We start from the raw sequence: 25,250 nt of genomic DNA, 5'->3' as shown, positions 1-25,250 counted from the left end.
TCCTAATTCTAAGACCTGGAATATGTAATTTTATAAGTCACAGTTAAATTAACCATAGCATTTCCTCCAATAAGGTATTCTTATGTTTCTACATAGAGCTCAATTCGTCAGCAACGGATAAAATAGCACAGTATTATTTTATTAATGGAATTACCAACATTAATGTCATGCTATTACATAAATTTTATCTATACATAAAAAAACTTTTTGACAATAAAATGATGTACTGTGAATGTGACAAACAGGAAAACTTACGCTTGTATATATATATATATATATTGACACATATTTTTGTAATATTTAGATAGGTAAATAACTTATTTATTTACGACACAAACATGTAGATTTGTAACAGTTTAATAGAATTTCATTTCTCAAATAAAATAAAGAAAAAAAGATAGCTTTTATCTTGTACTTAGGTAGATACGTCACATATTTTCTGATAAATATTAATATGTATAGAAAATATGTGTTTGCTGTTGCTTGGAAAAAATATAGAAGCTATACGTAACTTATACATGTACATTTTATTAATAAATTTAACAATTAATCCAAAATTTAACTCAAACAAGCCAACTATGTAGAGCAAAACAATAATTTTATGATTTCTATAACTATCTACTGTTAATTCAGCAGAGTAGTCTAATAATATGCCATTATCTCACTAAATATTTTTGTAATACCGAACACCGCCGTCACGTCTGATTGTGATATGTTTATAAACGTTTCTAAAACAACTTTTCCTGTGGCGAAGCGATAATGAAGGCATGGTAATTTATGTAATGTGCGATAGCAAACCGCGCGTTTACAAAATAAAGAAATAGAAATGTGACCCTTTGTAGTTGCAGATATAACATCACTCACGTAGTCAGGAGGGGCTGTATATGGATTCTCGGAAGATCTAGATTATTCCAATTATTTTTAGAAACGATTTACAAGTACTAGTTTAAATATCGGTACAATGCTAAAATGAACATTGGTTTATTTTGCAAAATAAACATCCACTGAAACGAATTTCCTGGAAATCCTGGAATTTCCACGGCAGCGAAGCAAAATAAACATACGTATATATAAATGGAAAAATATGGTTCTATTTGCATGACATTGCAATTGATAGCTTTGGTCAATGACACCGGCCACGGACGATGTTGATTTACTGTAAATATATTATCCAATATTATCATCACGGTTAGACATGGCGAAGAAATACATTACCAGAATAACTCTATTGCATTTATGTGCTCAACTGTACCTAAATTTAATTGGTTTTTGACGTCTGTACACTCAACAGCAGCGTAGGCAATACCCACTTCTACGCCCTGATTATTTTGTGACACATGTCTGTCCAGAGTCCAGATAATGTCCAGCGCATCCCTACACAAAGATAACTTGTACATAACTAGCCAAATCGTTCACTAATGGCTCGGACCATTGTCAGAGGTTATTCAACACGTAGGAATGCGCTGGTCGCATTAAAAGCAAATAGACTGCCGTATCTTCGGTACAAAAGAGTATTGACACAGGGAGATAAGCGTATCAGTACTAATGTAGGTATCTGCGACGGGTTTACACTCATTGTTCCGTTATCACGTGCGGTTGCTGCATTATGTGTCCGATAAGCAAATAAATGCTGTTATGCGGTCGTCACTGCGTCCTCCACGACGTCCAAAGACTTTTTCGGATCTCATAAAAAGATCTTTTATGTATGACGCGCTCCGCGGAGGTTATGCGCTTGGCCTTATACGCTACATTGTAATTCATAAGACTGCAGTACTGTGGTAACAATGTTGGTTGATTGTGTTCATGTTAAGCTCGCGGAGTTTACTGGTCATTATGTGCCATTCAAGTTTTCATGAAATGCCATGTTTTAAACATTTTATTTCGCCAAATTAAACAATAAAATATTATTACTTTTTATGCACTATTGTTATTACGGTTTTATGTTCTTTTGATAATACCAATAATGAGTGAGTGAGACCTTATATTCTTTATTTATTTAAAATAAACTAGGTATTTTTCCATTGTATTTCTGTTTAACTGATACTTAAATAAACCATTTATTTTTTAAATTACTAACGTCAATCTTCGTACAAAACGTGTGATATTTTTGTACTGCATATTACTAGACTCACATAAGGACTACTATCATATTTAAAATGGACATAAATATGACCTACTAATGAATGCGAAAAATCTGAAAGTAACCAAAAAAAATGTGTAATGAAAAAAAGATTCGGACACTAATGAAACGCTACACGCCGCGTTCAAACGCTTGTGAAATTCATCCTTATACGAGTCAACTTTAACCTGAGCGCCGCAGTAGTACAGATAAGATGGCGTACTTTGCGTTTTTCTGAGCAGATCAAAATTGACTGATGCAACCGAACCTTATTCATATAATCGCAATAATCGAATGGGCATAAAATGTTGCTTAGCTGCTGGGGCTCGCAGGCGGTTCGCGTTCGTTCACTTGGCTATATTTAGTGTCAGAGAGTGCGGTGCGGAATGCAGTCCCGTCGCTGACCTACCGCAACACCGCTGTCACAGTTTCGGACACGCACAGCCTCTAACAGGTCCAGGCCTTTAGGCTGTTCTCACGTTTTATCGGGAGGTAATGGCAGATTGGAAGTCTTTCGTTAAAATTTCTTCCTAAACACCAAGCTTTTACCAACATGGTGCAGTTTTGGATAAGAGTAGCCTCTTTAAGGTGTGGTGCCTTCTTACATTTTAGTGGAGTATAATCGTAAATTTGGGGGAATTACGGGGTAATATCCTCAGACTCGCAGTTACTTTGCAGAAAGATCTTTATCTTTGCAAAGTAACTGCAAGTTACTAAGAAGTGGTTTATGGATACATTTCCGCTGTCACGTCTTTGGATTGAAAGTGCATGCTGCATTTTATTCTCGATCTTGCAGATATTTTACCATCAAGCCTTTCAAGAATTACCTTGGTAATTCTTGAGGGCTTGATGGTAAAAAGAAAGAAGAAATATAGCTTGCTATGTTTCTTAAATTTTTTATGCTACAACAAAGGTTGTAAGAATGCTTGCAAAACAATAAAAGTAGTCTTCAAGTTGTATGTGGTGAAAAAACAATAAATCCAAAAACAATTGCCCACTAGGTACTTAACCTATTAGTAGTCCAAAAATTCGTCGCTATTACGACAGCATAGAGGTCCGTATAGGGTAACTTGACGTGCATTTGACTGTGCCACCGGCAAGGTACAGCACGCGACGAGGACACGTGCCGGCACGTATAGTGCCGCTTCCGTCTCGGATCCGTTATGCACTCGAGAAGTTTTATTGACATTGATACCTATGAAGCCCTTATGAAGCTCGGCTGCAGCAGAATTAGTCCCTATCGAGAAGCAGCCTGTAAAGGATTTACGATGAGCTTGCCATGAAATAAAATGATGCTCTACATTTCGCGAAGGAATCGCAGCGTTGATTATAAATATTCTTTTGTTAAAATATTTGGAACTGAACTCGGCAAACTTTTTACAGTTTCACAAAATATTTTGAGTTATTATAGTGATAGAGATTCAGGAAAAATCGGTAATAGTCAAGAAAATCATATATACGGAATATGATATCAAAAATTTAATACAATGTAATGATGAGTTATAAGTTGGTATGCTTAAATAAAAGAGATGTGAGACCCTTTATTTAGGATATAGCGCTTTCTCCAATTATTCAACATGACTGTCTGGGATTCTGGAGAAATATTAGCATAATGGATTGCTTTATGTGTTAGGCTATACTAATACTTATGTATTCGACATATAATAAAATATATGTCGGATACATAAGTGCTGAGTGTTAGGTAGTTTGTGTGGAGTGCGGGGTGCGCGTCAGGACGGCGGCGCCGGCTGGGTCAGACACCGCCATCCAGCCGCAGATTGATCGGGCTCCATAATACTGCGTCTTATTTTATTTCCTGAGTACGAAAGAGTCTAGGTCGGTTCTTTGAGATCACCTCTTTTGCAGTAAAATCGCATCGTACTACTTGAATTTCGCATTTGTTCTGTGACAGTGTTACAAGTGAAGAGTCCTCGAATGCGTCATTGCTGTCGTCTTGAAGACAAAAAACGTTTACATACAGCAGATATTATTCCTTATTTTACATACAATTTCCATATAGCAATAGTAAATTCTGTTTCAAATGAACTTTGAGAAAATCTTGACTATACATACATACATAGAAATAAAGTGATATTTGGATTATTTTTAAATAAACAAAGAACAAACACGAAATGTACGCCGAGGCAGTGACGCCACAAATTGAACAGGCTTTTATTAACTCTTATCGCTGATATTCGCTACAATCATTGATAAAGTGAGAGGTGCCCTGGGGTTATCGGAACTTGGAACATTGCTCAACTATATTGAAATCTTTACCTGAACTGTATTAATATTATAAAGAATAAATATTTTTGGATATTTTTAACGAATACATTCAGAAACAATTTAGAATATTTTACCCGTTGATCGCGGAGAATCGAGCCACAATAGATAAACAATTTTTTGACCGGCGCATTTGCACCGGTTCGTGAGGTCGTTTTAGATGGAATTAAATTGAAAACTGATAAGATAATACCTTCACTTGTATAGAGACATGACTATAACCACATCTTTCTATTTTTTGTTTATTTTCAACAAGTTTACTTATTAATTTATACCTATATTAAATTATAATCCTAATAAATTGTATACAGGAACTCAAACATATAACAAAATTATGTATATTGTAACAATTAGCGTTGCTATTTGTTTCTGTGGTTCTATTTTACTAAAATAGAAACGGTATTTCTAAAACTAAAGTTAAACAGAAAATAAACAAGCATTCAATATTTTTAAACTGGACTGAACGTATATTTATATACAATATATAGTTTATTTTATCAATGCATTTATGTATTTATTTGCGATAATATTTTAAATATATAATTGTAATATTTTTCTTAAACGTTTTTTTCCATAAATACACTTGCAATTTCGAATAATAATATTATGATGTGGGAATATCGATTTCTATTATTATTCAGTCTGTGAACTTGCTGCACTACCGCAGTGGCGTTAGAAAAGTTTTTATGGAATCCCATAACGGTCATGTTTTATTGGCCGGTATTTTTTAATGAAATCCATCTAAATCCACATCCGTTCTATTATTATTGGGATTATGTTAAAATTTTGAATTTTTACTTACGTTAAAATAATGTGCCGTAAAACAATGGATAATTTACGAGCTTGAATTTAGGTACTGCACAAATACTTATATTTGTGAAGTACCTAAATTCACTATAAATCTACTATAAATATGTCGAACAAAAACATATTCTCCTATATTTTTACAATATAATATTACATTCAATATTTTATTATTGAAGTTGTATTCGGATCATACAATCTGTTTACTTAAATTACGGATTTTGCCTGTGAAGTGAAAGTCTAACTATCTGAACAAACTTTGTATTTGACTGATAATAGCGGGCAGCTCGTGTCAGAATTATTTTTCTTCAGAATATGATCTAAAATTGCCAAGTATGTCTCCGATGGCTGGCAAAATATTCTTAAACTCATATTAAGTTCAAAAGTTTTTTATAACAAGCAATAAATGTTGTCGGAGATTCCTTACAAAACGTGTAGTCTCTGCATCTGTTACTATTTTTATTTTTAGTTGGAATTACTAACGCAATTTAAAGTTGGAGGGTTCATGGAAGAAGAGCCGCCCACTGCAAATTGCATCAAGATATTGGATGGAAGTCCTACGTTCTAGTTACGTAAACTATTGATATTGGTGTAAGATTTCTATTTCATTTCATCGATTTTAATGATGAGTTGTTAATTTTTGTCTCAATGGCTTGTCTGACAAGGCTTTGCCAATATAAATTATCTAATGATAATTGCAATGACGTCGTTAATCATAATCATGCGTGGCGACAAAAGGCAGCGATTTGTAAAGATTTAAAATTATCTTTGTATTTAAAATTCTTTTAACGCAGGTGTCGTAGTCATAATATTAAAACACAAAACATCTAAACCATTTTATATTTCGAGAAATTTTCTTAACAATCTACTAGACCGAGCACAGTTGGGTTTTTTTCATCATCAGCCAGTGAGAGTGAATCTTGGTGATCAATCACATAAACTTTCCAAAAGATATTTATTTACATTTTTTTTGCAAAATATAACTTAATATAAACACATAACCATAAATTGTTATTTTAGTGAAGGTTGGCCGTTATCACGTAAAAGTAACCATTTCGCCCTCATCACGCAGCCTGCGGATGTCGCCAATCTGATAACAGGGCTGCTACATGTGACAATGCATGCCCCTGTTACCTAACTCAAGTACTATTTGATAAACAATCATGGCGACAGACGTGTGTGTGTGTATCTAAGCGCCCTTGCCGTAAAGATGATAAGTTCTACTGACAGGACATTTATTCGGATATTTATGATTTTATTTACTATTAGTTATGATTATATTTACAAAGGAATTGCAAATATCAGAAAATGAGGATAAATTGAAAGTAACTACAGTTACACTATTAGATCAAAATTTCCTATTTGGAAAGCTACATAAACATTTACAACCATCATTTAGCCTCGTTCTGATGAAAGCATCACGTGTTTTGAAAATAATTTAAATTAATCATCGAAATATTAGTAGGTACATTATGATATTTAATATTTATCTACATAACAGGTATTTTAGTTATGTGATTGATTTTCCGAGCAAATATGGAATCCGGAAAAGTTCTGTTCATTCCCCACATCTAGTGGCATACTTGTTAAATTTTACAATACTTTATGGCAGAATGTATCTAGTCATGAAAACTGTAATTAATGTTCCTATCAAGCTTACAGAGCTTTATAAGGCTTCTTGAAAGTTCTAACTGGACTTTATTATTTATCTTCATTCCACGAAAATACTTTATATATTACTAGCTTTTGCCCGCGTAACTTTGTGGCTTCAACCGCTTATTCTTTTTTTTAATATCGCGGGATCTAAACGACGTAACGCGATGAAGCCTATACCACATTTTAAGTTAGACTATCCGCTATACTATTGTGAAAAACGCATCAAATTTCGTATATATAGTTTTTGCGTAATGTGCGAACTGACACTAATTCTTAAAAAAGTCCGGGTTGCACTACGGGAGTGCCGGCAGATGTGAAAACTTGAATATTAACGTTGTGCATTTTTCACATCTTACGAATTTTCGATCAGGGTCACGTGTCCTGACGCGAGTTTAACATTTTTTACCCATCACAAAAAGTGCACAACAACGCAAAGAAGTTTTCACTTCCAAAAATTTTTGCCATCCATTAGTCCTATATAGACCCACCATAATTATTTTTCTTTAACATTTCCAATGTACAGACAAAGCTCTATTTCAGTTTTATTATATGTATAGGTTAGTGTTCTTTTTAATTTTAAGGCCTGTAAAATCACTTTATTAAGAAGTGAGTGAGTAAGAAGCCTAACAACCTTATTTAGAAATGAAGTAAATTTCACTAATGAACTAAGATTTCACTTATAGCTTTTGACGGAAATTAAGTACCTATTAAGTTAAATTGTACAATGTCTTTTCAGATTATACTCAATACTCAAATTTACAATGACTCACGTCAATTCTATCGTAAAATTATGCATTAAAATGATTTTCATTAGTTCAAGTGCATTAGCCAACTCGATCGTTCCACAGATAGAATCTTGTTTGAAATTCTTAAGTTGTTGGTTGTTGTTAAGTTTTAATTTTAAATAAAATTTAGGTCTGGAATGAATAAACCTATATAATAGATAATTCAGAAAAAGTGATCGGTTAAATTTCCTATTTAAATATAATCAAAAATTTATTCGTACTGTAACAATATCATCATTGTATGAAAGTTAAATTATTATTGATAAATTATAATTATGTAAGTATATACATTAAACAGATATTTTAAAGAAAAATAATTGATATAGTAATTTTTAAACTCATTGATCTATTTTCCGAATTTAAATTGAATTGAGTCCGTAATTTTTAATATTTACTTATAAACATTTATTTTGTTGCATACCATAAGCTTCCTTTATCTATTCATGTTGCTGTGCCCTGTGCCAGGGTCCATAAATATGTGCTTTTTTATATAATTTATAACACCATGACAATTTTATGGTATGCAATAAAAATATTGAGTATTGAGTATGTACATATTGTACATCAATAAATATATATAAATTCTTAATTATTAATCATTTAAAACTTTTTGGGGTGTAGTAATCGGAAAATTAGATTAATGAAATTCAATGTATGGCAAAAAGATCAATGGATTAGCGTTGTAATTTTTTTTTATTGCAATATGGTAACACTCGTAAATCAATGGTTTTAGGAAGTAATCTTAAAGTTCTCTACAATTTGGCATTCGAAGAAAGTTTGGTGATTTGTGTCGAAGGAATTGACACCGTGGTATTTTATATTAAACTCGGGAATTCGTCGGGGAAGCCAAAGATTGGTAAAAGCTATTTCCTTGGCAAAATTTTAAATTGTCTCTACATTTCTACCTTTTTAATGAACAAAAAATTCAGATTCGTAATTCATTTCGTTGGCTGAGAGACAACCTTCGATTCAAATAAATTTTTTACAATGCTTTTATTGTCTTCAGAGAGATTTTCTTGCATTACGTGACAAAAGATATCATTGCAGTAAACTGTTGAAGTGTTCATTATTTCTTTGCATTACTTGTATGAGGTCATGACGATAGATAAATGAGGACCATACAGCTGGATATTGTCATCCAAACTAAACGTGTATAAAAATATCAGCTCGATCGTTAAAGGTATCCGTTACAAAATTGAGTTGCAAGATTCCACACGAAAAATATAATTACAGTTAAAAATAACTAGTAAAATTGCTCTCGAATAATAAAAAATTAAAATGTATTTATGCCTAAAGGTATAATCATATCTTAATATCATTGTCTAAAACAAGAAAGCCAAATGAATTTATAAAATTATGTTAAAATGAGAGAGATTATTTTTATTTATAACTCTGTTCAACTGTAAATTAAGTCACGTAACAAAAAATTCACATCGAGCAGAACTGCAATTTATTTTAGGTAGTTCGTGCTACAGTCTAACTTTTCTTCATAGACACACAACATAAACTCCATTTTATATTTTGTGTCTCGTTGTAGCTACGAAATTTGAATGCAAATATCTAGTTCGTATCTATATTTATGGAAATGCGAGTCTCTCACATTCGTTTTTATATACTATATGTGTATTTTTTTAAATTTTGATCAAAAGCGTTTAGTTTTTAATGATTGCGTAAGAGTGTAGGGAATATACTTAAATTGGGGGCTACGACCGCATCCTTGGAGTTGTTAATGTTTGACAAATGGCTTGCAGGCCTTGCAGCGAAATATTCCCTGTCGCATTAAAAATGGGCAAGCCCTATAGTTTGCGACCTAGCGCGCCGTCTCGACATCCTTTCGCGGCGCGAGCTCTTGGACTCTTTTCATGAAGTGGCGAAGAGGAGGGGTAATGGGCCCTCGGTGTGCGGCCAAGTCTCCGATAATTGGGACCATTAGCTGGCGCCTGCAGGTGCCTTCAGGCCAAAATAAGGAGAATGCAGAATAAATAATACATATAATGTCAATGGCTTTCACCTACAACCTAAAATACAACAAAACGATACTCTACTCGTTACTCGATTAATGTTTTTTTTATACTCAGCAGGCAAATAGACATATTGTTTGATCAATGCGAATTTTTAAATGGTTCATTGATAATCTTAATTTAGTGGTAATATTGGGTTTAAACCTACAATCAAATTAATCTCTACACTTCTTTTAGGAAAAATTCCAAAATAAATTATTATATTAAAAAGTTATTAACAGGTGAGATGGATGAAAACTTAAGTTTCAATCGGTTTAAGATATTTATACAGATTTTAATTGACACAAAACTTATTTTTCAGTAAAACTTTTGCTGTGTCTTACTTTTCAATAGTTTACTTCTGCAGCATCATTATTTTTGAACCGTCAAATTATTTAGAAGCTGTGAGACAGCCTGATAGAATTCTCTGACGATATTTTCCATGGCGACTATCAAAGTTCGCCACTGCCACCTTTCGCGTAATGCACCGAGAGGAATTCTGCTTATTACCGTTATGAATATTAAAATCTTTCCTTTGAATTAGTTACATGAATTTGCATCCTGATAAGGTAGCTCGGACATTGTTACCTTTGTTATTCCCTGGTTTTAAAGAACACTACTTAGCAAATCTAAACTTAATCCATGCAAGTTGGAATTATGTTATATACATGAGTTAATTATATTCTTTATCGTTACAGGTATGTCTGTACATTTCACAAATTTACCATCAGTTTTTAGTAAGTACCTATGATATCATACAAAATAAATCATTAAAATACTGTTGCCTAGACGTCGAATATATATCAAAAATCGATAACATTAATGTAACTGTATGCTCCGACGCGTTAAATTTATAAATTTATAAAGGTTGATTCATTGGCGGCCCAAAAATGAATATATTTTATTGATTTAAATCGTCATCGTAAATTCCCACCGAAACACAATGCAATGATCTGTTAGTGTCAAAACAACAAAATAAAAACAGCACAGAATAGGTTGTCTTTACCGTGTGAGCATTACGTCCTCATTACTACTAACCTCCGTGCTTCATTAAAAACGTCCAACATTGCTCATGAAATATACAGAAACCCAAGGATGTATCGTTACGCTTATATTGCATCAGTCAACCAGTCAGTTAACTGCGCGCTGCCCCATCGTTTAGTCAAACATCAAAATTGTCCGCAACCCTGTCTAGACTTTTTCTTTGCGTGTCGATGGAGTTTGTAAATAAAAATAATACTTTGATCAGTGAAAACAAATTAAGTTAATCTTCTGTACTCAGAATGCTTTGTATCAGGAGTCTGGACGAGGAATCTTCAATTAAATCGGAGGGTTCATAACCTCTGTCAGAGTCAGAGCCCGCATTATTTGACAGTGGAGCCAATCACGAGTGGCTTAGGGCGGCCGACGTACAGCATAAACGAATTTCGGCCTCACACATGTACGTCGAGATTGCCTGATGAAGCCATCTTTGGGACACTCGTTCAGATTATGAGTACCTATGTATATTATATACGAAGTCAAATCTTTTGTAGATATAACACGGGTGTCTGTTATTTCTACTTATATATTTTTTAAATTAACCTATACAATTTATTAAGCGCTACATACTAGCATACATATTTTATGATTGGTAGCACTAACGAGGTTTATTGATATGAAAGTGTAAGTTCTGAAATCGAAAACGAATATAACTTAAACGGTGGTTGGTTAATGAAGTAGGTAATACTAGCCCTCTTACTCAAAAAGTGGTCCATCATCTTAAGAAAAGTTTCATTGGCACCAGTCATCAAATGATAAAAATACTTGTAGTACACTCGGGCCTATGCTCTCCGGGAAGTGTGGATGTTTTGCAAAGGCTATCGTATGGCACTCAATAAGGTTGGCGATCGGTTACTTGGCAAATATTTACGCCACAAGATGGAGTGGCGAGCATGTTGCGGTCAACGCAAACACGATATCGCCGGCCGACGACGCCATTGGCGCCGGCTTATATCTGTCACGTTATGCTTTTATTATTGCTCCTTATAAATAAATGTGCACTCATAGTCCTTGTGCATAGTCTGTTTTTAATTATATTATGTTGGTGTCGCGTACGTCATTGTTGTTGATGCTCAATAGCTTCGCTTCACTAAACGCAATAGATTTTATAGGGTACAGGGACTCTGTGTTTCACTATTATTTCACACTAGTGTGAAACAGAATATTTTTTTTCTTCACTGTCACATTAATGTTATGCCTAATTTCTTCCTAGATCAACATGTCACATGGTATTGTTACATTATGTTACCACTAATAACGGCCATCCTACTTTATGTAGGGTCAGTGCAACATGTCAGTCTCCTGCACTTTTCTCTTTGTTAACTAATCTGTTACTTTCTTTATAGCTATGTCTTGCCTAACGTACTCTATCCATCTCTTCTTTATCCTCTACTTCTTTTTCTATTAAATTTCAAATTTTAATCATTTAAATTCAAATTAATCATATACTCACTATAGTGGTTTTTGTAATAAGATGAATTTAAAAGTTTTTTGAATTTAAATGTTCGCAAAACCAATATAATCATACGGTAAATACCAATTTATTTTACAGATTAGCTTCCAAATAATAAATTTATTCAGCAGGCTTACATACGATCCAATATTATTTCTTTTGTAATTAACAATGTTATCGCAAATATCGAAGATAAGGGCAATTAATTTTCTGAAATGCTTATAGTTGATAAGATTTTATATATTCGTATTTAATTTATAGGTAATATTATATGTCTTAACATTTTGTATTTTATTCAGAGTGCAAAAACTGTTTATACATTTGGTATTAAGCTAGTAAAAGTAGGGTGAATTCACAGAATATCACCGATGATGAAGTTTCCGCATGATTTACCTATTACAATTCGAAGAAAAATAAATGAATACACGAGCAGACAATATCAGCCCGGAAAATGGTACAAAAACAGCGTCGCATGCGGTGGCCTCCCCGCTTCCCGCTAATTAACAACTTGCTTGATGCGCCTTAATTAGAATGACCGACTGAATAAAAAGTAGGTCTATTTACTTTAAATTTCTAGGACCCAAAGATATATGATTTGAACTAGAATTTAAAGTTCATTTATCATCATAAAACATAATATTTTTGTGCTTTAAAGACCGTTGCAATTTTAGTTTAAATGTGTATGATAGAAAACTTTTTCTAGCAAAATCAAGAATTAATAAAATGTGGCGGAGAACACTTTTTAACTTATTTTTATTTTTTTTAGCTTATTTTTTCACATATCTATTTATATATAAGCATGTATAAATAGATGTGTGAAAAAATAAGCATATCGTCCACTAATAGAAAGAATAAAATTTCCAAGAAATTATGGTTTCATAATCATTATATACCCGTGCCGTGCACGTTTTTTCTCCATCGTCTTTGAAGCGTAAACTCCGCTAAGTATGAATCACACAAGGTTTACTGTTGTAGCTAAATGGTCCATGATCGATTCCAATGAGGTAGGTTCATAGACGGATTTACGTCGGGCAAAAACGATAACGTCCGATATACGCCCGGCCGTAAAGCTATCTCTGGGTAGGTATGCACCGCGAAAGCCGGGCCTCGCCTGCGCATGCTGACTGTTAACGACGGAATCCCACTACTTTAAATTGCAGCAATATAGCATTGAAAAGAGACGTTTGCGAAAATACATCAGTTTCATCGTTCCAGCTCATGACTTTGTTTTATGTACCAACAATAAGAAAGCCTAACTTGATTTGGCAAACATTCTTTATTGAAACGTATCATGAAAGGAGGCCTGTGAGGTCCTTTTACGCATTATCCCTTTGATTCTTACACATTTATCACACAAAGTCTGTCTCGCGTGAGTCACAAAGAACAGACTCCGAAATTAGCATTTTATTCATGGTACAGTATACTTCGCCGTGAACATGGACATCAATCCGCTCAGACGATGGTTGAAATGTAGGTTATCTTATAGCTTAAAATCGGAGAAAAGGAAATGCTGTGAATTATTAGCATAGCCTTAGTGAATTTATTGCGATGTGGCATTTCCTATTACCTATGCGGCGGGGAAGGAATGCGAGGCGGGCGCCTGGTGAATCATGCTGCGGCGTGCTTCTGAGGTCACGTGGCCGCAAGGCGAGCAAGTACAACAATGATGTTGTACTCACTACCAACTTTACAGCTCTCAAATTGCATCTTATTCTTATTTTAAAGTACCTGTTTTTTACTGTGAGTATGATATTACTACCAAATGGACTAAAACAGCTTGATTAAAAGTGCAGGTCATGACACTATCCTTAACGGAATTGCCAATGAATAAATAAACATACGCCATCACGGGTAAACCGTGAATTTTTAGAGGTCGATCGACTTGAGCATCTGAATCGAACATCCATATTTAATGGTTCTACCATCAGCTAATCGACTGCGTAAGAGTATGAGTGGAATGTACTGACACAGAATACGCCGGTCAATTCAAAACCTATACATCTCTTAAAGCAACAACTATCAAAATATTTGTTTCAAATTTGTTCTTTACGGTTATAAACATAGAGGTGTTGATAGCGTGAATATACAGCCCTATGTTGAGGCTGATACTTCTCGGGGGGGTTTATTGGCGAGAATTGGGCGCATCCCGGTTGTTCGACGAAATCGCTATCCGTCCTACGCGCCGCATATCTGATGGGACTTCGTTTGGGCAAACCAGATTTGGTGCAACGTAAATCAATATGGTATTTCCGCCCGCACTGCTTTTATGTGTACTATTTTGTGATTCAATTATTTGTCCTAGCACTTAGTTGGGTTCACCTATTTTTTAACACTGATAAGTCCTTTTCGATGTCTTAATACATACATGTTTTGCTACGATTCATCAGGTGAAATGGGAATAATGTAGAAAACCTTAAAAATGCTTTTAAGGTCATATTTTGTACGACTATAAAAATCAAATGATACAAACGGACCGCTATACATGCTGAGTCAGTACAGAAACAGCTCGTTAACGGCTCACTCCTCGTTGGCCATCTGGTTATGATATCAATCGCATTTGATGCCTTTCTCATACAATTTATGTAAAAGGTCAACTGTAAGAGTATCAAACATCAAGAAGAGCATCTTTAAATCGAATACAAAATATACTGGTGCAATGACTATTACAATCTAATAACAACAATTAGATCAGAATTAAAATTAGCTCCAACAATATTTTTTATTTTTCGTTGTCCTGTTTGAATATAGCGAAGAAAATAAAGGTCTAAATATTTGATAATAAAGTACACTTTAATAAGCTACAGCTTATCTGAAGTATTACTACTTTAGATAAGTTCTACTATTTTGAATCTGATGACTGATTTTGAAATTTGATCTAAAGCAAAACAATACGTTAATATCATGCACGGTGCGATGCCCGCGCGGTTTGTTCGCTGCTTGCTATTGGATTAAGTCAATTGGTCCTTTGTAAAGGACCTCCGCCGGGACCAACCCGACTCGCCTCATGTCTTCCTACAATCATTGAAGGACTATAAATAGCTGTCACTCGTTCAAATTGATCGATCAAGCTTCAATTGCTTCTATAATGCCTGTGTAATATGTTTTATGGTTTATTTTTTAAGTTATAACTAAATTAATTTAAATACTCATTAACATTGAGATTTATTTGCACTTCAGTTTAAGACTGTACTTTCTTTATCAATTCCAATCTGCTACAACACCTACTCTTCTGTCACAATACCATGGCCATCGTCACTCGATTATATTATTAAGTCCACAATAATCTGTTTCACTGTTAATATCGTGTAGTGTAAAGCCGCCAGCTGGGAATCGATAACCGAACACATGTAAATGTTTATCGCACCGCACCGCACCGCTTTCCGTGATTAATTCAATCGGATACTCTGCGGATACACCGGGATCAGAAAATACTCTGATCAGCTGCTTTGATTCGCCAAAGCTTAACTGTGAATATGCCAAGTGGTTTTCCCTTCTGCCATAATTTATGGCGACTTTGTAATCGAGTTTTCGATTTTGATTTTGTTTTACGGTTGTAGTGGCTAGTTGTATTTCGAATAGAGTTGAGTTTGTAGTCGGATATTTAAGCGAATCGAAATCGGACAAGCTTTTTATGTTAGTTTTGTAGTCCACTTATTAAGTACATTAATTAACATTTATTCAATTTCATAAAAAAATAAGTAAGTAGTATAATTATTGACGGCTCCATTTATCATAATTTACCATAATTTATTAGTTATGTGTACTAATGATATAAAACATATTGAGTGCTCTAACTGCTCAATATTTTGAGGCAAGTTCGTTTCCAGACATCACATACCATGCTGGCACAAGATGATTTTCCTATATGATAATAAGGATTCGGATCAAGTTTTTAAAGTCTTCAAAGTAGGAAGATTATAGTCAGCGTTATGATTGGGTGTACGTACAATTTCCCGGCGGGACGGTGCCTCATTTCCTGAGTGTTCACGAGCCAAAAGCCCCCAAAAGCTCGCCGACGACGTACATTCTCGACTCCTAAATATTATTTCGAGCTTCCGCGAACATCTCTCAACGCATGACACCCGCTCGAGCTTTATCTTCACTCAAATTTTCATTCCACAAAATACTGCGAAATGGAACGTGGAGATTTTATTTTCACGCTGAAAATTATGTTTCAACTTTACGCCGCTCGTTTGTGTTAGGACGTTTTAAGAGCATTTGGGGCCTCTGTATCCCTGAACGTTTGCTATAAAGAAAATCAGGCGCATTTACTTTAAGGCCCATAACTTACTTGTGGAAACTAGTAAAGCGAGCCGCCACATACATTTAACATCAAAACGAACTGAAGAATTATAGCCCGGTTTCGGCTTCCGTATGCGTGCCTCGGAATATCTTGAGCCAAAAACATGAAAGTACGATTTAGTTTGATCACCTTCTTTTGTGTCGCGGCTTCTTTAAAATGCAATTCTCGTTTTAAAAATACGATGTGCACTCCAGACTGCGTTTCCGTTAAAGCTCCGTCAGTGATGCAAAGTAAGATGAATTCTTCGACGATCCCTCTGTTGTTTGGTTTGAACTCAAGTATTCATTTCTCTTTCAACGTTCTTTACCTGGAAGTTTCGGTTTTAATTAACCATTATAAGTAAAATAATGCATTACTTTCAAACTTTTAATTTATTTCACAATCGTCTAAATTCCTAGAACGACATTCAATGCAAGAATATAAGGCTAAGTCACCAATGTATACTTCAGTTAGTGTTGCATTGCACACGTAGGTGTTTAGATGGTGTTAAAGGAATTCCTCGGCGGGAATACTTCCGCAAAGTATATTTATGTACCCCAGCGAGCAGCCGGAAGCAGTTCAATTAAGTCTGGTATTTAAGGTTGCCATCCACCGGCGGCGCCTCTGATTGCGCCCCTTCTCCCACCCCCAGGGATTTCCTATCTTCCTTTTAATTTTCGAATACAATAAATACTTCCTCAGCGTGCAGTTTCTGCTCTCATTTAGCTGAATCTCTAAGTAATTCAATAATTCCGTTTTACGACTTCGCTGACAGGAAACTAAACAAATGGTTGTCAACCCCCTAATGTTTATTTTATGCCGCGTACCGTACTGTTGAAACGTTACGTTGGCATTGTAATCATAGTAATACCTCGGTAAGAATGGCAATAATGAACTCGGCAAACTTTGATATTATAGTACACAGAGTCGAGTGAAATCGTATAGATCTTATTGTTGAAATGATTGCCTATTTGTGACATGGCTATAATTGTCAGCTTTATGACTTGCGTCCACGTTACTAACAATCTGATATAACTAAACTATTATATATGAAAGTTTGTGCAGACTGTCTACTAACATTTGATTGTAAAACTTTTTATACATGAAACACTTTCCCATGTCGAGATGTTCAACTGGGACTGGGACTGAAATACTCACATATGAGACTAGTGGTTGTAGTTATTGCATAGTAAATTACAATTAGAATCTAAATTCCCCAACTAGAAGCGCCAGTCCGTGTTCGGAACTACAGCAATCGGAGTATTCACTAGAGAAATATATGGGTTAGTTAGGCGGTCGACTCATTAAGACTGAACCGCTACTTTATTGTTGAGTGCATTAAAGATTTCAAACTAATTCGTTACACACGAAAATTCGTTTTAACGACCTCGGTGGCGCAGCGGTAAAGTGTTTGCCTAAGAACCGAAAGGTCCCGGGTTCGATCCCCGGTCGGGTCATGTTGGAAAATGATCTTTTTCTGATTGGCCCGAATCTTGGATGTTTATCTATATGTATTTGTTATAAAATATAGTATCGTTGAGTTAGTATCCCATAACACAAGTCTCGAACTTATTTTGGGGCTGGCTCAATCTGTGTGATTTGTCCATATATATTTTATTTAAAAACACGAGTATCGATTCAAGAAAAAATGTATTACAAAATTGATTACCAATAAAATAAAGCACATTGTTCGATTTTTCATATATATCGTAAATCAAAATGAAGTATGTACATCGTCAGTAAAATAAATACAGTTTATATATTTTAGTAGGACAAGTACCTTTATTTATTCTAAGATTATTTTACTTATACACACAAGTAACTAAAGATCGATTTCAAATGTTATCGCTGTGATCGTTGTAGCCAGTACGTTACTCTGTTGCTTCGTCGAGGGTTGAATACGAAAGCCTTCGGGGCCTGAAACCCCGAACAGATAACATCCCGTCACCGACAACCAAAAACTCTCGTCTTATCTCAGTTCAAATAAATGAGACCCTAAACTTCATTTATTTGAAGTAACTTCTACATTTATTCTCAACGCTAAAATGGAAACTAACCAAAATAAATTTACGATATATCGAGCTAGAATATTATATGTGAACATTTATTTAAAAGATTTTTATTACTGCATAACGAATTTATAAAAATAACACAGCCTAAATATAAGCAGAATATGAATGAACTCTATAAAAATATTATTCGGATCACGTGATAAAAGTCGGTCACTTTTTATGCTATACAGCAAGGGAAATTACCAATTGCCAGCCAAGCAGACACCTATTTACAAATAATTCGACTGGATTCCGTCGACGCAAGCGGATGAGATGAGTGGTGGGTGCCAATGTGATGGCGTCGTCTCATCTCCGGTGTGCTCTTAACGCGAATGACGTTGCAGGCTGCCGGCGCCTCTAGAAAGCGGACGAGCTTCAATACCTTACAGGAAGCGGCTTACGGAAATGATGTCATCCATACACCGCCACTTTCAAAACTCCACTCTGTCCAGATCCTGGATATAAATTATTTTGACACATGTACCCCACATGTGTCAAAATAATTTATTATCAAGTCAAAAACTTAAGGTGTAAAAAATATACTGAATTAGTTTTTAGGGAAATATGTAATACATATGGGTATAATCAGATAAAAGCCGATCTTGTTGAAATATTATGATTTTGCAGTTCTAGTACCGACAAATCTGCCCATTGGGGCAGTCAAAATGGCGCCCCTTGAATTTGACGATTCCAAAGAACGTCACATGCGTCTTACTTATTATTACAATTTAATAATTTTTTCGTAATACTTAATAGTCATAATATTTAACCAGCTCCCGGACAAGCCTGAATACCCCACATGGAGGTGACGCCTCTCAACCATCATTATGCATCATTAGCTTCTCATATTAACGAGTTCCCAAACCTTATTACAAGCGTAAATAGAGTGCGCAATGCATTTTATTGTTCTTATGAGAAAGAAGTTAATTACTAATATACTTCACTAAACTTGCTTAAGTACGGTCAGCGACTCATCGAGATAATAAATAAAAAATCGCAACTACTTAATATTATAAATGCGTAATTTACTGAATAAATTTTCTTTAAATTTCATATAAATATAGCTACTTAGTTAGGTTAATCCTGAAAAAAGTAATGACCGCGTGGTATACATGGTATAAGTACTTATATTAAATTTATCTGTAAATACAAAATATTATAACTGCGGTTCTTTCAAGTTTGTATATTGCATTATGTATAATGTATATAAATAATTCTAGCAGTTCGAGAGTTATACAAGTGGTTTCCTTGAAAGATATTCATAATGTAAATTCTATTAGGAATAAGGAATAAAATGTAGGACAAAACGGAATTATAAAATGCGTAAACTGGCGGACGTGACTAGAACCGACATGAATATTTTATCTTGTATATTACTTCCCATGCAATTGAAAAGCAATCGATAGACCCTAATGGAATCTGTTCTGGCTGTTCATCTCATAATATTGACGTGACTATAAGAATGAGAATATTATAATCGATTCTATCTGCTAATTACAGTCGAAGTAACACAGAAAAGACATAAATATTTAGCGTCGTCGCTTCCATTGCCTCCAATCCCGTTTATAACTCTGTAACTGCAGTCTCGCCCGTTAAATTTACACTACTACTAAATCTTCGACGAGTCTCTTAGTGCCGTCAAAGGCTACGGTAGCTAAGTGCTGCATTCGCCAAATGTTTCGATCGATTTCTGTTCATTTTATCTTGTTCCTGCTTCATATTGGTACTGTATCGATATTATAACGGGAATTTTGGTAAAATATATCTAAATGAAAACGTTGGCTTGTATTCAGATTTGTAACAGTGCAAACTTTGGAATCACAGACACAAACTTTGTTCAAGTGAATATTTTATTTTTTCGTATTTTATATTTCATATCTACTAAATAGACGCAGTTAATTAGAGCTGATATGAAATAGGTCGTGAATATCCAAGCTATATTTACTGCGCTCAATCCGCAGTCTCGGTCACACGATGACTTGCACTCCGGGCCCTCGAAGGACCGCTTTTAAATTCCCTCCCGCCTCTGAAGGGGCTTCTAATTAATTTCGCCGCATTGCTCGTGTTCAATTTGAGTGTGACTGTTCTTTAGGATTTTTTGTGAGGCGCGAAGCCGAGTTCACTCTGCTTTTTGTTAAGTGCGAAATATTCGCGCGGACTTTCCGGCCAAATCCTCAATTCATTGCTGAAAGTTGTTACCTGAAATTACCTCTTGACTTTTGTAGTTACATGTGGGTAAATAGATTTATAATTGAAATCTTTAATGCAGCATTTACAGAATTATGTTTTAATAGGTTTACACTTTTTGTGCCTCCCGCCTAAATTATGTAATTTTTTTTTAATCTAATAGACATTCGTTGCCGTAGTCATTTATATAAATATAGTAGATATTTGAGTATGATGAGCGTGATTGTTTATTAATATCATAACCATAACCATTATAAATAAAATTGACTCCACATGCAATTAATCATAATATTATAATATAAAGAACTTACTACATAGCATGTACCTCAGGAATGTTTACTAATAACCCTCTATTGTGTTACCTATTAGTTCCTAGTCTCGTATCCCCGTCGCTTCGCCCCACGCTTTTGTGCTGAAATCCGATCGTCTGCCGATTGCCGATGACTTGCAGTTTGTCGTAGCAAGTTAATTGTGTCCGCCGCCGCCCCTCTACGAAGCCGCTCCTTCGTAGCACTATGTCTACGAACTTTAAACTTGCCGAAAACTGCTAATGGAAGTCTCGCTACAAGCTACGCTTTGCTTTGACTTCAAATAACACCGTTACATTTTTATACCCAAGAGTCGGTGTATCAGCTTGAATATGCACTTAATATAATTTGGCTTCTTAAAATTTACAGTTATACATAAACAAGGGTGAAATTAGTGCCGCCTGAATTTTCAACGGCATCTCTCGATAAAATGTTACGATTAATTTTCTCATACATGGAGCGGTGGAGACTGGTACGTAACTGCAAACTGGCATCGCACTGTTACTAACTTGTTAACGATACTCGGAAAAAACGATAAGAAAAAGCGGGAGGCTTGTTTTATTAATTCTCCGTACACACGACGCGGCTGTGGAATGGAGCCGACCGCCATTTTTCTGCGGACGAGATTTAAATATGGAATTCCGGTGTGCGAGTGGGAGAGGCGCGTGCCATTGACCTTGCGTCAGGGCCGCGCGCGCGTGCGTCCACGCTTCTCTGCAACACAACATTGCACTTCTATGTTGCTATTTTAATGCACTCGTGCACACAACCAAGTTATTAAATCGCATGTCGCATTGAATAAACATTTATTCTTCGGTCATTACCATTTTTTTATTTTCACTAGCTTTAGAATTTTTATTGTTATTGTAGTTAGTAAAAATATATTAAACTTACATTTAAACTTTTCTGCAAAACTTGTGTAGTATGTACTCGATATGCCTAATTTTTTTTAAAGGATGGGTACTTATCAATATTTTATTATATTTTTATCATTTTATATTTTTTGTTTGCCCTTCCCTCGCACGAAGTTGAGAAATAGATAAATGAGTATAAGATAATCTTGAACACTCAGAATTTTGACAGCCCTAACTCATGAGTAATGCTCACTATTGGAAATTAGTATTGGTACAGCCAGTACAGTCATTGAGGTCATAAATCTATCAAGACAACAAAAAAAATTGTTTACGTCACTAGACAAATTAACCTCATTGACTTTTAAAATCTGCCAACACATGTAATATTAGCTCATATATACCAAAAGGGATTATACCTATTATATATATTTCTGTAACAAATTTGCTGTACTACGTATAGCTACAAATCCCATGATCTTTGGTATTAACATTTTTTTTAATCATGGCCGTATTTTAATATTTACATAATTAATATTAACTTCTCCTTTGTCACAATTAAAGACATTTGTGGAAGCAATCAACTTCTTCACTTATAATTATTTCTTGGTCATTAATTTTGATATATTATGTCTTTGTCTCAAGACATCATGTTTAATTTATTTACTGATGCAGAATATGCATGAATCCATCGTGATTGTGATTATTATTCATAGAAATTGATAAAGTTTGCATACCTAATGCATGGAATGACGAAATTGTGACGGAAGATGACGTTATGGCTAAAAAATGCACACATGCAGGTATTTACTTCATTATAACGGTAATATTTCTTTTATTCATGTTATGAATAAAATATAACCTTAGAAATTATTATTAATATTATTTCATATTTATATTATGAGAGTTAAATAATTTTAGTTCATGAGAAAGCAATTATTGTCTCTTACCAGTGCATGTAAGTGCATCCAAAAGCACTGTAGCACTGTTGTAATAGCGTGAAATAGTGTTGCACCTAGCTTCGCGCCAGAGGAGCCGAGAGGTTGCTCATTAGCCGACGCAACTTGTATTTTACACCGCATCGCAATCGCTACTCGTATTCGCATCGCATCGCGTCGCATCGTCGCGCTGCAAACAATCGACCGAAACACACGCCTCGCGTACTTCATTAGGGAAATTACTGCTTGTTTACATATCTACTGGAAACTTACCGGTTTTAGCAGCACTATTCAATAGTATTCAATAGTTATTTCCATTTATACCACAATGCTTTTTTTTCGACACTCACAAAACAGAAGCTACGTGTAACAATGTATTTATTACTCGTAGCTTCAAGGCTTCCAAAATTATATAAGTACTATAAACAGAATTTGTTATATAAACACTTATCTATCCATTTCATATAAATCATTGAAATTTGAGTACATACACGCACGCTACCTAGCTACACCACGGCTGATAGGTAATCACAAAATGGGAATTAGATCATCGATACAGCCGCAGACGATCAAAGGGAGTTCTAAGAAGATGTTAGACCACCACAAAGCAGGCCAATTACGGGGTTCTGTTGGCATTGTGTTATCTGATACGGCCTCGGCGCGCTATCAAATGTCTACGCCATTCTTGGTACAAATATTGCTGAATACAACTTCTGTAGTAATGGAAAAAAAAAATTAAACACGGATCTTAGTTATCTGAATAAAGAGATTATTATTTAAAAAATATTAATAATATTTTTTAAATGATAATTTCTAATCATAAAATATAATCTAATATTATAAAGAGGTAGAGCGTTTATGACTTTGTATGTTTGCGGCGGGTAATATCCGAAACTACCGAACTGATTTCAAAAATTCTTTCCCCATTAGAAAGGTACATTATCCAAGATTGCTATAGGCTATATTTTATTTCAAAATTGCCCCGGGCAACATCTAGTGAGATTATAATTTGAACATTTGATATTGATCTTTATCACAATTATCATTTTTACTATTTTGGCCTTTTTACTTAAAAAATATTTTCAACTATTTATTAAACGAAACCTCACAAAGATAAACAACATCTACTTTTTGCCTTGGAAAATGAAGATATCATAATGAAAGCGTACAAAGTTCAAATTCTTTGTCATGTCGATAAAATACTAAAAATAATGACTTGTAATTTAGAAGGGAGTAATCTCGAACTCGAAAAACAAACTCCTTAAATTAATGAAATCAATTTGAGCTAGACACCATCGGTTCTTTGAATTTAACTTGAAAAGGGGAAGAGTTTTGAAAAGAAAAAAATATACTTAATGACTTTCGTTTTTTATAACGGTGTCAGGATGAGGCTGCGAATAACACAGTTCAATAGATAAATACGTTTTTTTGCTTGCCTAGAGATTTTTATCTTCATAACAGTACAAATATGATAAGAACTTTATATCAAACTTACATTTGAAAGTTTAGTATTTTTCAATGTGTCATTACTGTGTTTTATGATGTCGCTGCAAACTTCGTTGCACTATGACTGCATTTATGACTCTTGACTTGACTTCATCTATTTACGCAACTGCACAAAAAGTTTGAAAATGAATATTTATTGCTGTGTATTGATTCCCCTCCCCGGCGCTAACACATATTTGCCATGCGCACGCGCTACCAGCACAGTATCTTTCTCATCAATTATTTATAGATCCTACCCCACCCGTATGCCGCGCATACGGGCACGACAATATAAGAAATGTAACAATTAATAACACTGATTTAATCGACTAATCTAATTGATCTATTGTCAACATTTCTATCTTTATCGCCTACGTTTTTATGACTACATTGTAATAATACTCGACTTATGTATACGTGATCACGATGCCACAAAGAGATTTATAACATTCTCGGCTGTGAATACGGCCAATCAGTTTTATATTGATTGATTATATAGACTCGCTTAAAGCCGAATATGTTTAAGTAGATAGTTGACAATTGATGATACACACATTATACTTTTAAAAGGCCGATGACTTCTCAAATCTTGCGGCTTACGTCACGGAGCTATAAAGGTCAAGAAATTTATCAATATTAATTTGTGTTTAATTACAATTGCGTTTGTTGAATATTTCACAAATTATGTGCAATTACAGAAGTAGATATGTGAGAGATTTATCAGCATTTGAAATCAGATTTTACGGAATCGTAGTACTCGAACGACATTCCATGCGCGCTTGACGCGTAATCCTTCGCAAGTGCACTCAAATGCAGTATAGGATCTCGTGTATGGTGCTTAGCAGTACGTGGAGTGTGATGTGACGTGCGAGCGATCGAGACGTGTGGCTGACGCGTGCGCCGCATTCACGGCGACAGTTCCGGTGGCCGCTGGGCCCCGGGGCCCGCAACCCGTTCCGAGAGACTGATGACCGCAAGATAACGGAACGCTATTCCACTAGAGAGGC

At 34.8% G+C, this 25,250-nt stretch overlaps 1 protein-coding gene across 5 annotated transcripts in view; it reads left to right on the top strand.

Moving 5' to 3' along the window:
• shep (alan shepard) overlaps positions 1–25,250 on the top strand; it is a 113,033-nt gene that overhangs the window by 35,858 nt on the left and 51,925 nt on the right. The gene's annotated exons all lie outside the window — the stretch shown is intronic.

The sequence above is a fragment of the Plodia interpunctella genome, chromosome 13, assembly GCF_027563975.2.
Source record: "Plodia interpunctella isolate USDA-ARS_2022_Savannah chromosome 13, ilPloInte3.2, whole genome shotgun sequence".
Classification (NCBI taxonomy): Eukaryota; Metazoa; Arthropoda; class Insecta; order Lepidoptera; family Pyralidae; genus Plodia; species Plodia interpunctella.
This window is presented reverse-complemented; position numbering and strand designations above follow the sequence as displayed.